Source organism: Bidens hawaiensis, unplaced genomic scaffold, assembly GCF_021521415.1.
Source record: "Bidens hawaiensis isolate Kalapana, Puna unplaced genomic scaffold, B.hawaiensis_p1.1 tig00004618_1, whole genome shotgun sequence".
Classification (NCBI taxonomy): Eukaryota; Viridiplantae; Streptophyta; class Magnoliopsida; order Asterales; family Asteraceae; genus Bidens; species Bidens hawaiensis.
Window position 1 is genome coordinate 1,622,315 of NW_027491282.1, and position 10,407 is coordinate 1,632,721.

The window sequence follows — 10,407 nt, forward strand, 5'->3', positions numbered from 1 at the left end:
AGGAGTAGGAGAAGTTAGAAATGATTAAATTAATGTATTTTCCCAATAAGTTATCATCCTAAAAATGGGATGATTACTAAGGATAACTATTTTTTAACATAGTTATCCTTTCCTTTCCTGTAATTTCCTTCCAACTCAATAACACATCTAATTAAAAAAAATTTCTTCCTTTCCCTTTCCTTTCTTATCCTTCCCTATCCTTTCCTTTTCTTTCCTTAGTTAAAAAACTCAAAAACAAGACGTAAAAGCTTAAAGCTACTCTAACCAAACAAGACTTTTCAATAAATATGAGTTTTTTCTTAAAAGCTTGTAGCTTAAAGCTCTTAAAAGCTTCTAAAAGCTCTTTGCCAATTGATACAGGAACTTATTAACTTCATATAGCGGATACTTAAAATTAATATTTTGATTAAAATAAGGCAAGCCGTGATTTAAAACCACGGATTGCAAAAAATATTAACTTAATACCACCTAGGAAGAGGTGATGGTTTTGCTTATTAGTCAAGCCATGGTTTGAAACCACGGTTTGAACTTTTTAATATTTTTTAAATGCCGAGAAATATATGTATTGATATGTTTACTTTTCGTATCTTTACTCAAGCCGTGGTTTTAAACTAAGGTTTGAATTTTATTATTGTTACTCTTCTCAATTTAGTAATGTTTACACATGATGGTTTTGATAGCTTTTTCATATTACACTTCTTACCATGAACTTATATATGTACTTACCTTTATTAAAAAAACATCAAACTGTGATTTCAAACCACAGCTTGATTGAAAATACCATCACTTTCACGAAAAGTGGTATTAGGTTACAAATTTGGCTACAATCCGTAGTTTCAAACAACGGTTTGTATTATTTTAATAAAACTGCATTGTTTTATGAAATTTTATCTGACATGCTTAAATAAGAAAAGATAAAAAAAAATTAAAACCAATAGCATTTTTGAAATTATTTTTAAAAAAAGCACCATTTATGAAAAATTTTCTTGCATAACATCATATTATCTATAATATATATAAACGAAAACATAAAAATCATACGTGTCGCGATGTGGTCGCTCCCCTTTTTTTTGGAGTCATCAGATTTGCTTTATTTTTAAACATAGGCTTCCCATGCATTTGACCCGAATTCATGGGTATGGGTCTTATCAAACCCATATATTCCTTAAACGAGTTATAACATCTCACTAAATAAAAAATTATTCTCACCAAATTATTGATGTAAAAATCCTATAAAATATGATATATTAAAAATTAATATCTTATTTATTTTAAAAAAGATATATATATTATTTAAATTAAAAAACCAATTTTATAGTAAAAAAATAAACGGGTCTTGGGTCTCTCAAACCATAAGTATATTATTAACTTTCATAAATATTATTTATAATTAAAAAAACCAATTTTATAGTAAAAAAAAATAAACGAGTCTTGGGTCTCAACAAAACCATATAACTTTTAAACCGGGTTATAACATCTCATTTATTTGTGAAACAATTAATCATCAACCTATAAGTATATTATTAACTTTCATACAATAAAAAAATATAAATTCAAAAAATAAATAAATATTAGAACAAACAATATAAAACTATGATAAAAACTACTTATATAATATAACTATATTAGTAAATAGTTGTAGGATAAAATATCCTATCCAAGCTCTTTACATTATATCCATCCACACCACTTTTTGTCTACGTACGTAAATATAAATATTAATACTTAACAACTGTCTACATATGTCTCCAACATCCCCTAATGTTCGTTACCTAAGATCAACCTTCAAAACCTGTTTCTCAATCAACCACTCGATATTTATAAAAGTATAAAACCACCATGAGCACCTCCTCCACAACCACCAGGTCGAAACATCCTATATACCGCGGAATACGGTGTCGTAGCGGGAAATGGGTGTCTTAGATACGCAAGCCACGCAAAACCACACGCATCTGGCTCGGGACATACCCGACACCAGAGATGGCTGCCGCCGCCTATGACGTGGCAGCATTGTCACTCAAAGGCAGCAACGCAGAGTTGAATTTTCCGGACCTTGCCAGGTCCTATCCACCGCCACCTTCGCTAGAGCCTGCCTTCATCAGGAGTGCAGCAGAGGCGGCAGCAGAGCTGGTGAAATGTTTGGATGAGACGTCTCATGTTAGGCAGACATGTGATGGAGAGTTTGTTGATGAAGATGCAATATTCGGTATGCCGAATTTGTTGATTGATATGGCGGATGGAATGATGATTAGCCCGCCGCCGCCGCAGGTAAGTAACGATGGTTCATCGGTGGTGGATTCTTCAGCCGGTTCTGATAATCTATGGAGTTATTAATATTATTTAGTTTGTATTTTGAAAACAAAATGGAGTGTGACCGAGTAGTATATGCATATTGCATAATGCATGCATGATCAAATTAGATTACTATATGTAGAGTATATAATTTTTATCTTATGTATATGCATGAATGTGTGAAGGTCGTGTATTAATTATGAATTTATGTGGTGTTTGGTTCATTGGTTGAGGGAAATAAAGTCTAAACTAAGCTATATATTATGTCTAATTAATATTAATACTAGTTATAGTTAATAATACTATAATAAATAATACACATGTGATTATTAGAATTCTAATAATGTGTAAGTGATTTAGCTATCTAATTGGAGTATTATTTATTAAAAACTTCCCAAAACAAAAAATAAAATTTTAATTTTGAAAAATTACCTCAACTTATGCATGTTTCATTGTTTTGGATTTTTTTTCACATATATATATATATATAAAAAACAAGTGACCAAAAAACAGAAATATATGAGCCACAGTTAATATTTATAATTGTTTCTTCTAACTTAATTTATAACGAATAGTGAATAGTTATGAAAAACCGTTGTCATAATTTATACTTAAGATACGAAATTTTCGTTTTATTCACACATACAAACGTACGTTCTTGTATCTAGTGCACTATAATTATTTGCTAATTTGCTAGCATTTTGTTTTGATGCACTCAATGATAAATCACCTTTTGTGAGTGGTTTGCTTGTACACATGCGATTTCTTTGTTTCCAGTGCATGTCCACCAATATGTTTCCTGAGTTGACGTATCATAGTATCGTTTCGTCTCTGGGGAAAAAATAGGTGAAATTATACCAGGTCAAGTTAAAAAGAGTCGGGTTAAATAAATATATAGAATCGTGGCAAACAATATTGATTAATAGCATGTAAGTTTTTGCGAGCCAAATGGTTTAACAAGATAATATGTAGTAAGTACATATAATAAACATATAAATAACTAGTTTTATACCCGTCCGGTGGACGGGTCGTCTAATGCAATAATGGCTTGCACTTCAAAAGAAAAAGGTATTTGTAGATAAAAAACATAGCCTGTTTTACTTATGAAGAAAAAAAATTGACCAACTTCAATTAAAGAAACACAAAGCTTGATTAATTTAGCACTTCATCAAATGAACCTCCATCCCACCAATAGGAGCATTTGGATTCTTCCATTTGCTTCACAAAGCTTCGTGTTCTTTGTTTTGTGAGTGGGAACTTTAGATCATCAAACGCCAATAGTTTATCACTTGACCAAAATCCCAACCTTCACCGTATCTAAAAAAAAGGCAAAAGAAAATATTAAAGTCAAATTCATATAATAAGGTAATGCTAATAAAAGGTTGCCTTCATTCTTACATGAAGATATTTGAACCATCAATTTTGTCTTTTGTCACTTGATAAGTTCTTAACCTTAAGTACGCACTTAGGCTTCATATGTGACAAGAAAAAGAAGTCATATATCACTGAAAGTTTCATCTTGGTTTACTTCTCATTCCACTCTTGTTAATATAAAAAAACTGATCTTTTTCTGACCTGCATGATTTTTATGTTGTCATTTTTAGGACATATAAGAAACTTAGCTGATAGTTGAACTTTATCTTACAATGTATAATGTATTAGTTACTGAAATTTTCACAGGCTGGATAACATATAAGAGAAATAAAGTATGCCCACTTATACTTTTGAATGGCGTGGCAAATGAGTCGGGTCGGGTCGGTTCAGGAAAGTTTAGGTTATGGACAAGAACTGTTGGTTTAATTTTAATTTTTTTAAAATCCCACATTTCAGCCTTTTGATTCAAAGTGTTAACTCTCAGGTCTGCATATCAAGCGCTGGTACTGAATTGTCACATATAAAAGTTTTAAAAAGAGATTATAGTCTAAAGAGAATAAATAAAAAGTTCCATATTAACTTACGTGGAGGCACCATTTCCAATATGTGTACGCACCAAGGCATCATAAGCCTCTAGATCAAACCTATTACAGCTATCAATCTCAGAGACTTAATTTTATTTGCCTGATAACATATATAGCAAAAGAGTGTTAAATTACAATAGCAAAACCAAAAAGAGATTACTCTTGAAGGCAATGTTACCTGTTTTCAACTTCAAAATTGAGCATTGGTAGATAAAAAATCTGGGATTATAACTGCTTTTTGGGATACCATCTTGCAGCCTTGTTTATTATTCAAATTAAGGTTACTAATAGCAGACTATGAAAGAATCAAAAGAACCTCAAAGTTCATGCTAAACTTAAAAAAAATATAATCATAACATAACATGTACAACTAATTGTTAGCAGTGATTAGTAGATAAATGAATAGCAAGAACTTGTGGATTAATTTCACCTTTACGTTCTTGACGATCAGAATGACAGACATCTTTGAACCTCACGTATATATCACCCGTAGCCCTGTAAATCATCATCAAATTCACATATATATCATGCCATATGATAGTACAAAATTTAACCTAAAAATTAATGTATTAATCGAAGAAATTCATCCTCTTCTCTGGCAGAATAAGCCATAAGTTGTATATTTATCATAGTAGCCTGAGTTGGTGACGATGAACAGAAATCCAACAACAGAGCTCTCGGCGTCGGTCTGTTCTCTCATTTTAAATATATAAGAGGGAGATTATAGCGGAAAACTGAGAAACCACCTCCAATTGCTGCTTCTAGAAGGAAATTCACGGCTGACATTTACTCTCACCCTCATCCAACGCCTGATATTGGTCACACTATCCGGGAACATTATAATATATAATTTTAATTTTCAAACATGTGAAAAAAAAGTTAAAAACTGGTTTGAGTTTCTGCTTTTAGTTTTAAAGCTATTTAATATCTTTTTATTATTCACTGTCACAACACATGAATGATAATAAAAAAACAAAAACTACATATACTAAATTCCTTTTATTAATGTTGTTCATCATTTAAATAATTCTGAAAGGTTTAGTTGTATAATGAGATTGATTCAATAGATAAAAGTTATACTTTACTTGACATGCATACGAATGTTAAGGGTTCAATGGTTTTTTCTTTAAAAAAAACTGCTTATTTTTTGTTAATTCCACACACAACTTAAAGGAGGGTGTGACACTAGTGGAAAACCCTAAAACGTGCCCACCTCCCCCTCCATTTGTTGGTTTTCTCCTTGGCCCCATCTTCAATTTCATCAAGTGTTTTTTACAAATCGCTGAGATATGTTTTGAAGGCCAAACGGCCTGGGAGCAGTGTTCACGGGCATTTTGTTGTGGGGGGTGCCCCTCTCACAACGCCCACTATGTTTGGTCTTAGGGATCTTCATTAGTTGAAAAACAGACAGTTATGTATTTGTCATTTTACTGAAAAAAAAAACTGGACCGATAGTTGGCTAGGGGGCCTTTTAAATAAATGCAAATGGGCTAAAAAATGAATTTTTCGATAGCAACTTGTTTGCGTCAATTTGTTTGGGCTAATACGTTCAAGGCGTTCAAGTGTGGGTTACAACTTACAGCTTACAACTATAATGTTTGCGTGAACACAAAATTATACAGGTGAACAAGTATAGAGTTCACATTATAAGTGACAAATTGGTTAAATTTATTCCACTAGAAACAGATATGTCACATGTGAATATGTATATTTTTTTTAACTTAAGAAATTTAACTAAAAGAAGGATCCAGTTACAACATAGAGGCAGGTAAGCGGGCAACAAGCTGCGTCGTCACTCCCTATTGAATGACAAACCGATCCTACTAAAAACAAAGTTATCGTTCTTCAGCGTCGTTGAGTTACTGTGCACGACCCGCTGAACTCTTTTTAAAAACGTAGCAGCATCGGGGGCGAGAGACCCAAATGTATCAAAAGCAAAAGGGATAAAGGCATGTTGGTTCTCAACACATGCTTTTTCGTGCTTAGTAATTTTCCTGCTTCTGCCTTTAGCACCGCCTGCCTAGCAACAAACCTGGTGTCCCTAAGCCCGACAAGAGGGGACGCCCAAGTAAGGTGCACACAAGCATGCTTCCCCCCCCCCCCCCCCCCCCCGCCCATCCAAACACAAGAATGTCCGTTGGTCGGAGAGTAGACCTTTCTTCACGCGGATCCGAGAAGAAATTCACATGAGCCTCTTTTCTTGCCGAGATTCCGGCCCGTTTTAACACATCACAAAGGACATCCCTGACCAAATCATGTCTGTATTTAAACCAGTTCTTTGCAATGAACCGCGTGTTCACCAAAATTATCTAACGACACCTTACAACATACCGGGCATGGCTCATCAACTGGGAACATGGGGATCATTAAACGATATTTAAGAATGGCTCGGTACTCCACTACTGACATGTGCTGGCCTAACCCTTCGATGGGGGTGACAATAAAAAAGTCTTGAGCATGAGGAGCCTGAAGACATTCTAATACCGCTCTCTGACGAGAGGATATGCCAAACTTTCCTCCCAAACTTTGGACGGTTTTACTATAAAGGGCACTCGCCTAAGCATTTTGGGCTTTAGAGGGGGCGGTGTCCTAATTAGCGAACCCGCCAAGATCAAGATCAGGAATAGAGTTGTGCAAATAATCCATCGCACACCCAAAATCAGAATCTAACCCATCAACACCACAATCACGTAAAATGTGGTCCTGTAACTTCTAAGATTGTGTTCTCGAGGCCACGAAAGCATAGGTGGAAACATCCTCAGATGAATATAACCCTAAACCACCAAAATGGATATAAAGAGAGGCCAGTCTCCATTGAAAATCACCAAAAAACGGACCCCCACATACCACAATATCCTCAATCGCCGCTCGAAGCCCTTTGTCAAAAGCAGAGACAGCTTCTTTAACAAACAAAGGCTGACATGTTCGGAGTCCAAACAACACCTTTGCTACCCCATACATGAGTGAAACAAGAGAAGCTCACATTGAGGGTCACGCAGGCGAGAAAGACATCTCATTAGTTCCACTGCTCTTGAAGATCTAGTAATGGACAAACTACTGATGAACTCAGCGTCCCGGCTAACCGCTCCTCCAAGGAGTTTTACCCCTAACTCCGGTCTCCCAATCCCAATAGGAAATAAACCTACTTTTGTCTTTACCCCATTGCACGACAGCCAAAAAACTTCGGTCTTTTTAATATTAAGCTCAAGCCCCAAACTTGGTCCCTCGGATCTAATGATATCCAAGGCTTTAGCCACTTCAATGGCATCTCCTATAATCGTGCCATCATCTAGGTACCACGCGTGGAAAAGTATCTTACAACCATCGCGTACCCGATGAATGAGGGGATGTAAGGCTAATGCAAAGAGAAGGGGTCCTAAAGGATCGCCTTGTTGAACCCCAGAAGTTGATTGGATAAAATCGTTCCCTACAAATAGCCTAGCCGGTTGCCCGTAAAGAAAATTAACACATATGGAAATAGATGGGCATCTGGCACGAACCTCCCACAGATTAATTACTCTACTTGTATATATATAATTATTATACTTGATTATCACAATTAACCCGTTAATTTCATTTATATTTGATCCAAACTCATTTTGTAATTATGTGGTATTAAAAAATTGAAATTTAAAATAACAATATAATAAAACAATTAGTATTTCTACAAAATATTTTTTAAGATAATAATAGATAGAAACCTACAACTTTATAAACATAAAAATCATAAAATGACCTTGTCTATTACAAGTTTATACTTAAAAACAAAGGTTACGACAAAATATACCCAATTTACTTTTGCAAATTCTATTTGTTGCTAATTAATTTGCTTTATCATTTTATTTTAATTTTTCTTTTGAATTTTTTAGAATAATATAAATCATGTTTAAATTGTTAAATTGTTATATCAAACTAATGGATTTTTGTTTTTAGATTTTTGTTTGATTTCACTGGTAAGCAGATTAATTTGCGATATAACCTTTTGGTATCATAGTGTAGATCATGCATTAAGAGCATTCTCAACCCATTCTCTAAAGTTGTTAAACCCATATAATTTAGGGTAAATTTTAAGAAAACCATCAAAATCACCTCTCAAATCCATTCTCTATTATATGGATGAGTTATATGGCAACTAAAGTAAATCCCTAAATATAGGGACTCGTTTTTTATCTATACCATATAATATATCACATATCTCCCAATCACCATTTACTATATAATAAGACAAAAGAGATAAAAATAATAAAAAATTAATTTATGGATGTGAATAAGGAATAGAATGTGAAAGAATTTTGAAAAATGATAGATAAATTTATTGAATGATGTTTTTTAGCTAAATTACAAGGAAAATATATGAAATGAGATGTGAATGCTCTAACCTATAGAGGAATGCTTAAAAAGAAAGTTTAACATATATATTGATCATATTTCACTTTAAATTTAATAAATTGTGACTATATGTTAATGTTTTGAAACAATTTGTGTTTTCAAAATCTCTCAATTGAATTGACAAACCTAATCCATACACCAACAAGAATGGCCACTTTAGGGTCTCGAACTACATTTTGCTTGAAAATTTGCCACCCAAGGGTTTGGAGGCCCGGTCGGGTTAGATGATTGGCACAAGCTGATCGACTGACACATGTAGGGTTCTAATAATTTGGACAACAACCCACGGTTTTAAACCCATAAAAAACCAAAAGTGAAAACGAATGTAATTTAACATTTATAGTGAAATCAAATCCTTAATAATAGCATTTTCTGTAAAGTTATGAAAATCTTCATAGTTCTAACTTCTAACCTTTCTTTTATTCAACCATCGGTCATCGGAATTCTCCAAGACCCTAGATGATTACTAATTCGAATCATCGAATGTTTGCAAATGATAACAAAAAGCAGCTCAGGCCCATTATGAGTAGCCGATACCGAGTGATGTACGGCCCGATAGGTTTCAAGTTAATAAACTAAGCTGTGGAACTCCAACTAGACAACTAGTTTCTTGTGACACTCGTCAATTTCAGGTTAACTCCGTCAATTCAAACATAAGATCACTTGATCTATAACGCACATCTCATTACATTTAAACTAGGGTTTTAAATGACGCTTGACAATCACTACACATGTAGTCTTTCGGGATTGCACCGAAACGCAAACGAGTTGACGCAAACCATTGGTGAATAAACGAAAAACACCCAAACAATAATTATGTGATAATTATGTGTTAGGCTTATGTGTTATTTGATAATATTGTATAAAACGTTAACTCAAGATGCAAACAAGTTACTTTAGGCCAGAAAAGTAATAATTAGAAGTTGAGGGGCCTTGATGTAACATATTATTATTTAATAATAACAAAACCCTAACTCCCTCCCTCCCTCTCTCAAACCGATCGGCCCCCCCTCCTCTCTCTCTTGCGACGGCAGCCACCACCACTACCATATCACCTTCGTTTTGGCTTGGTTCTTCATAATCGGAGCATCCCGCACTCGTTTCTAAGCATCTCTCACCTTCCTCTTGCTTGTTTCTGCGTTTTTAAGGTATAAACATGAAACCCTAATTTTGTAAATCATGTATTAAGTGTTCTTATGCTTGGTTTTGATTAGATGATGATTGATTATGCTTTGGTTATTGATTTAGATGGTCATATGTGATTTTGAACGGTGAAAGATTGTTAAATCATTGATTGTTTGTAAACCCTAGAGGGTTTACTACTGATTTTATGGATAATTATGTTTATTGCATGATTGGAGATATGTCGTATGCTTAGGATGCATGTTAGACGATTGTTTGGGCTTGCTGAGTTTTGACAGCAGAGATAGTTAAACTTGAACGGCATGTAACTTGTTAAATATAAAACCAAACTGAGCTATTTATGAGTCTAAAAGGTAGTACTCTGAGTCTAGTTTTCAGAAAACTCAACCACGCCTGATTTGGAGGTGTTTTGGTTGCTCAAACGATTTAAATGTGATTAAAGGTCAAAACTGGTACTGGACAGATTGTAAGTTATGTTTGGACAACTGTAACTAAATGTTAACGTGGAAATTGGTCGAGATTGTTAACACTACAGGGTACTAGGTTGAGTCTAGTTTCTATTAAGTCCAAGTTGGTAATTTTTGGACGAGTGAAAGTTAACTTTTATTATTTTACAAAAATGAGG

The 10,407-nt window shown here is 34.1% G+C and overlaps 1 pseudogene; it reads left to right on the forward strand.

The window, feature by feature from the left end:
- Window positions 1–1,839: 1,839 nt before the first annotated feature.
- Window positions 1,840–2,495, forward strand: LOC143627235 (ethylene-responsive transcription factor ERF026 pseudogene; annotated as a pseudogene).
- Window positions 2,496–10,407: the final 7,912 nt, after the last annotated feature.